The sequence below is a fragment of the Balaenoptera borealis genome (assembly GCF_965194805.1).
Source record: "Balaenoptera borealis genome assembly, chromosome: 17".
NCBI lineage: Eukaryota > Metazoa > Chordata > Mammalia > Artiodactyla > Balaenopteridae > Balaenoptera > Balaenoptera borealis.
The window spans coordinates 78,511,129-78,517,128 of NC_138876.1; positions in this window are offsets into that span (position 1 = coordinate 78,511,129).

A 6,000-nucleotide genomic window follows, 5' to 3' on the forward strand; every position below is an offset into this window, starting at 1 on the left:
GTGCTAAATAAAGGGCGAAATAGTAGGACTAAGTCTTCAAAGATTCAGAGTATATTCATGCAACAAGCACTTGTGAAGCAAAGAATTGGGAATTGAGGGTTCAAAGATGAATAAAATATAGTCTCTGCCCTCAAGAAAAAATTTATTTTTTAACATTTTCTATCTGTTTGCTTTGACTATGTTGTCTCCCAGACCCAGAACATAAGGTTTGTCGTACAGATAAATCAAAACAAACTGATGGACCGTGAAGACCCAACCCTAATTTGCACTGCCCCATCATGGTAACTGGAAAAAGTACGATGTTCTAGGGATTCCTCAATGTATTCAGCCATCAACTGAACACTGAAAATAACCCTTTATTTGGTCATATCACTTCTGATATTTTTCAACGTTTCCTCTGAAGAGCAAGACTTGAACCCAAGATCTTTTGGAAGGTAAATAACATCACAGCGGCCCCTTTTATTCTGTGAGGAGAAACTATGACAATGGCCAGAGAAGAGTTCTGGGCTCCAGCCACCTCACCATTACAACTAGTAACAATCAGTGATGATTTACCAAAGGAGAGCAAACAGCCGATGGGAGAGTTGTTACCCAGCAGAGTATGGGGGTAGCTGTAGAGTCTTCCCTCCTGAGGGTGGGAGCAGGTCTGTGACATCCTGGTGACCTCTTTAACTCATGAGTCCCACTAAAACAGAAAGCCATCCCCCTCTTCTGTTTTAGCCAAGCAGAAGACCTTTTGACTTCTGCTCCTTAATTTACCTCCAATAAAGTTTCCATTTTTACCAAAATCCAGGATTGGGGGAAATAGTGTCTAATTACTAAATATTGTCCTTTGATTGGGGTGGGGGTAGTAGCAGGGGGTGTCCGCATCAGCGAGTGATATGGACTGAATTGTGTCCTCCCCCCAAAATCCATATGTTGAAACTCTAACCCCCAATGTGACTGTATTTGGACTCAGGCCTTTTAGCAGGTAATTATGGTGAAATGAGGTTATAAGGGTGGGGCCTTAATCTTATAGGATTGGCGGCCTTATAAGAACAGGAAAAGTGAGATCTCTCTCCCTCTTCGAGCATGGACAGAAAAGAGGTCATGTGAGCACACAGCAAGGCGGCAGCCACCTACAAGCCCAGAGAAGAGGCATCAGAGTGAAATCTACCTGCTGGCCTTGATCTTGGACTCCTCAGCCTCCAGAACTGAGAGCAAACTAACACTGATCATGGTGACAGGATTCTCCTGAAGAGAAATAAAAAGCTGCCCTGGGCAGGACTTCAAGCCCAACCAAGAAGCATCATGCAGTGGTTCATAGTTTGGAAACTGAAATCTCACAGACTTTAGTCTTGATCTCTGCTATGCCAGGGACTTGCTGAATGACCTTGAGAAGGGAACTAAACTCTCTGAGTCTTGATCTTCCCACCTGTAGCATGTCAATAATAATAGTATCCATCTCAAAGAGTTTGGAGACAATTAAACAAGACAGTGCTTACATAATAAGGAAGAACAAATCTGACTCCGTATTGGATCTATCTCTTTTTACTTTAACCTTTGGGTTCTATTGCTTTTGCTACAAGTTAATCACTAAGGGGGTGTTGCCTATAAGCTTAAATTATATGTGATGGGATCCCTGTCTCCCATGTAATGAACGTTAAGCCAAAATACCTTTGTTTAGCTCACAGGAAACATCCAGACCTGGCCCACCCGTGAATGGCTGCAGGAAAGAAGAAATGAACGCATCCCCTCTGGACGCTGACCGGAACCAGGACTTTAGCCCCTCCCCTTTTAGTATAAAAGAAGCCTGAATTCTCACTCAGGGAAGATGATTCTTTGGGACACTGGTCCACCATCTCCTCGGTCTGCTGTCTTTCTGAATAAAGTCACTATTTTTTCCCTCAACAACTCATCTCTCGATTTATCAGCCTGTCACGTGGCAAGCAGCATGAGCTTCTACTTGGTAACACTTGTAAAGCTCCTATTACAATGTCAGGCACAGAAGTACACTCATAAACATTTTATAACCGGAGTCTAGATCGATTTTAAAAAACCTTGCTCATGGGAGTTGGGGTTAGCAGATGTAAGTTTTATATACAGAATGGATAAACAACAAGGTCCTACCTAGGGAACTGTATTCAATATCCTATGATAAACCATAATGGAAAAGAATATTTTAAAAGAATGTATATATATATATATATATATATATATATATGTGTGTGTGTGTGTGTGTGTGTGTGTGTGTGTGTGTGTATAACTGCATCACTTTGCTGTACAGCAGAAACTAACAAAATATTATAAGTCAACTATACTTCAATAAAAAAAAATCATGCTCAATATTTAACCGTTTCTTCATCCTGCAAGGATATTTTTTACTCTTTTTTTCTTAACCCTAGGTACTATAGAAGAAGACATACAAAGTCTTGGCTAAGGTAATCTAGTTTTGATTATGAGTTGAAAATAGAAGTTAACTTTCAAAGGGATTTCTTTCCAGTACAACAAAATATGTTATTTTTCAATCTGCTTTTTTCTGGTGTTCTATCAGTCACCTTTCATTCCTTTCTTCCCTTTCCCACTTCCCTCCTGGAAAGTTAGGCTTTCACTAAGCCATTTACCAGATAACATTACTGATTTCCACAAGTACCCATGCAGGGCACTAGGACACTCAAATAGATGTTTATGGTGCATATTAGTCTCTATTCCAATACAAAATTTCATTATTTTCTTTAATACATTTTAATACAATTCTTGAATACAAGAATTAAATCTGCATGCTGTGTGACAATCCCTTTGCTCTCTCAATTTTAGTTAGAGACACTAACAGCATTTTCTCATCAGGTCCTGCTACAATAACCTTGTTTTAAGTATTCTCTCTTCAAAGTGCTTGGTTTGTTTGCCTCCCTGGAGCATCAGCTCTTACGATTGTGTGGCATCTAAACTGTTTCCATGACTGGAACATCAGTGAGGGACTTAAATAGTTGAGAGATGCTTAGTTATAACAACCAATGCAGGACCAATCCTCTAGTCAAACAAGGATCAGGGACATCCAAAACAAAATGTTTTTTCCTTAAAGAAAAGATAATCTACATCAGGTAACTCAATAATACTTGTGAAAATAAATTGGGAAACAGGCAAACAAATAAATTTAAACATGTATAATTTGGGAACAAAAAATCTTTCTACAGCATCAAAATTAATATTTGTGATTCTGAGAAGTTGTTTACATCCTAAGTATGGGGTTGCATTACAAATTTTGGGGTAGGAAATACAATACTGCAGAACTGACCTTCCAGGGAAGCTGCTGTCTTAGCCACAGGCAGATGCAGGGAATCAAATGCTGTGGTGCATGGCCCAGGAAGCTGCCCACAGATTGGTTAGCTCCAGAAGAGTACTTACTGCTAGACCAGAATAAGCAGAAATTGGATGCCTCGTATCAGCCTCACATCAGCTCTGAAACTAGTACCTGACCACTGGGTTGCCTGCTAAGATGAAAAGTATCAATACCTCAGGACCATACTTGCCAGCAACAAGAGAGGATGCAGCAAAGACACAGCCTGAGTGAGGGTGTGTGATGATTGAATACCTGGAGCCTTAGCTGCAAGAGAATCTGAAAGAAGTGAGTGCAGTACAGGAAGACATACAGAGAGAAAGGGACACTGGACTGATGAGAGTCAGTCCCCCATGTCCTCCACGCTTACCGTTCTGTCCCCTGTGGATCTAACCAGTGCCTCTCCTCTCATGTGTCCAGATCGTTGATGGAATAAATAAATAAACCCAAGACGCCTGAATGAGGTCTTCCCAGTGTCCTTCCCAAAGGGGTCAGGCATGGAACTTCATGGAACATAGCACCATGTGAAATACTTCGGTTATCCATTTTTTTGTTCCTAAAATTACTGAGGACCAAGTTAGTTCTTTCACTCAACAAAACCAATTCATGAATAGAATGCTTATTTTTCTGTTTATATAACAAGGGAACAGATGGCAGTGGTTCAACTAGAACCCAGGGTGGCCCCGGGATGACAGAGACTGGTACGCAGGGAACAGTCTGACTCAATGCAGGAAACAGCAGCGCTCTGACCATTGTGGTTCCTTTCTGCTTGCGCTCTGCTGCCCTTTGACTATGTGCATCCAGTGTTAACATCCCACAGCCCTTCCCCATGGACAGATCACACGAGGGGCCCACATCAGTCAGGGCTTCCCTCGGGCAAGAAACTAGATTGCTCTTTTGTTGAAAAACTCAATGTTGAAGGACTGACACATGGTACCTCCTCTTACTCACAAAGGTCTTCCGGGAAAGCAGTTTTACAACCTCCATTGATAACCTGTTCTATTTTTAACCTCCTGCTGCCAGAGAGGGGCCCTGGTTACAGCCAGCTAAATAGATTTATCATTGGGTGGTAAAATGCAAACTTTTTGGTTAATCCTAAAAACGCTAAATGCACTGACTTTAAAAATCCTAAATTTGAGAAGAAAATCTAACAAAATAATTTTTCTCTAAGTACTAACTTAGTACTTAATTTGCATAATTAATGGCTTGTTTCCTAGACAAAAATTTGAGATATAAACAGGCCAAAATAACCCACAAAGACCCACTAGTAGCCTTTATTTTTTTGTGTGAAATAATTGATACATTCCTTAAATTTATCTTTCTCCTTGTATGGTTTTTAACAAACATTTTATTTTATTTAATATTTAATTTTTATTGGAGTATAGTTGATTTACAATGTTGTGTTAGTTTCAGGTGCACAGCAAAGTGATTCACTTATACATATACATATATCCACTCTTTTTTAGATTCTTTACCCAATAGGCCATTACAGAGTATTGAGTAGAGTTCCTTGTGCTATACACTAGGAACTGCTATACACTAGGTCCTTATTAGTTATCTATTTAATATAGTAGTGTGTATAAGTCAATCCCAATCTCCCAATTTATCCCTCCCCCCGCTTTCCCTGCTGGTAACCATAGGTCTGTTTTCTATATCTGTAACTCTATTTCTGTTAATGAACATTTTAAAACTTGTTGTGAGGTTTAATGAAAATGTGTTAAAAGCCAATGGACAAAAATATATTTAGCGCTGGTCTGGCATGGGAACAAACACAGAGACCTAACGCCAACATTAACTTCGAGGTCCTGGAACCCCTGTCATGACCCTCACTGGATCTGGGGAGGTGGAGGTGAGTCCTCGGTAAGAGACTGGGCATCAGACAGTGAGGGGTCACTTGGGAAATCAAGACAGAGGTCAATTTCCAACAGATAGAACGGTATCTGGACTTTTAACAGCCAGTATGCGCCAATAAGCTCAGTATTCTTACTATACTTGCAAAGAGAGGTATTGTTAATGCAAGTCTGTGTGCCCGACACACAGCAAGGCCAAACAAACTGAAATGCTGGAGTTTGGAGCAGAGAAAGGTTTATTGCAAGGCCATGCAGGGAGATGAGTGGTTCATGCTCTAAAAGCCCCAAGCTCCCCGAAGGGTTTCGGCAAATCACTTTTAAAAGCCAGGTGAGGGAGGAGGGGTCACAGGGTATGTGATCGGCTTGTGCACAGTTCTCTGGTTGGCTGATGGTGAGGTCACAGGGTGGTGTCACGGGGGTTCAGATTATCAGTCCTTAGGCTCCAGGAGGCCTGGGGGCTGTGTGCTCATGGTCAGCAAGTAGTTAACCTCTTCCATTTGTTGGAAGGGCAGGGGTTCACATTGCAAAACAACTCAGGAAATGTGCATCAAATACTATTATCTGGGTACTTCAGAGAGGAGCTAAAGCAGAGGTTATGGGGGAAGACCTGTCCCGGGAAGGACCCATAGAGTCCTACTCGATTACAGTATTAACTACATAAAGTCTCAAATGGATCCAACTTCACATTCCCTAAAGGGTTAACCTACCACAGAATTCAACCAGGTATTTCCCCATCACCCTGTGGATTAGCTTGTTCTTTTCCTACATAGGTAGATCATTATATGAATTTATTAAACCTAGAAAATTGGCTCTACATCAATAGTTTCCTAATTC